Here is a 1,372-nt window from a genome sequence, read left to right as displayed (position 1 = left end):
TGTATCTTACAACTTCATTTTTCTCATTTCTTTTTCGCACAAACACCCATTTTATTCCAACAGGTTTTACACCTTCAGGTGTTTAGACTACTTGTCCAAATACTTTGCTTTTAGCAAGTGAATTCAATTCTAATTGAATTGCTTCTTTCCAATTTGGCCAATCTTTTCTATTTTGACATTCTTTAACAGATTTAGGTTCAAGATCCTCATTTTCATTTACAATTTCTAGTGCTACATTATAACTAAAGACATTGTTGACAACTACTTCAATTCAGTTTGATTCTTTTCCCATATTATTAGGTACATGAATCTCTTCAAGAGATTTGTGATTAATTATGTTAATATCTTCCTCGAAATTATCAGTCTCTTCATTAGGACCATCTTGATTATTTGGTCCTTTTATTTTTTGAGGATTCTTATCTTTAGAATCGACTGGTCTAGCATGCTTCAAGATTTCTTTAGACTCATTAGAAAATTGTCATTTTGGTACTTCAATCTGAACTAGAGCATTTTCAACTGGAACATGTGATTTTGTAATTTTCTTCATGTAAGTGAATGCATCTAGTAATTGATTTGTAATATTTTGCAAATGAATTATTTTTTGAAATTCAAGTTTACATTGATTTGTATGATGAAACAACACCCTATTCTATTATCTTTGTAAAGACATCACTCAATTCATATTTATTAGAAAAATACCATAATTGAGAAAAGTTCAGTGGGGCCTTGTCAAAACATGCAATTTCGGCACAATTGTTTAAAATAAAATGAAGTATCTTTTACGCAGTTTTAAAAATAAAGATAAAGTCTCACTGTAGCATAATAAAAACATAAGCCATAAAATAAAAGTTCATAAACATTCTTGGCGTTTGTCTAGATCGTTTAATCGCCCATGGACGCCCCGCTGTTAGGAGTGTGTCCTAAAAGCATGTAAAAGACATTTATTATTTCGATGAATAAATAAATACAATGGTCTATTATTGTTATATTTAGATAATTAAATTATTGTTTGAATAATTTTGTAAATATCAGAAAAATTCCACATTCATTATTGAGGATGTGATCTTGTATTAGTACGAGAGAATTAAGATCACATGAATGAATATAAATAGTCAACAACAACAAAGTAAAGTTAAGGAATTCTTTAATTGGGGTTGTAAGTGCGGTTTGCTGAGTATCATGATGATACAAATAATCTAGATTCAGATTATTGATGTGGTAAGAAATCTCGGTAAATGTGCTTTATATAATATGATTATATATGACAAGAACCGATATGAATAAAAGTATTTATCCAAAAACCATTTAATAATAAAGACTTGTAATTCATATCATAATTGATGATCATTTATAGATCAACCTAAATATTGAG

This window comes from Humulus lupulus, chromosome 2 (assembly GCF_963169125.1).
Source record: "Humulus lupulus chromosome 2, drHumLupu1.1, whole genome shotgun sequence".
Classification (NCBI taxonomy): domain Eukaryota; kingdom Viridiplantae; phylum Streptophyta; class Magnoliopsida; order Rosales; family Cannabaceae; genus Humulus; species Humulus lupulus.
The sequence above is the reverse complement of the archived record's forward strand: the minus strand, read 5'-3'. Positions refer to the sequence as shown.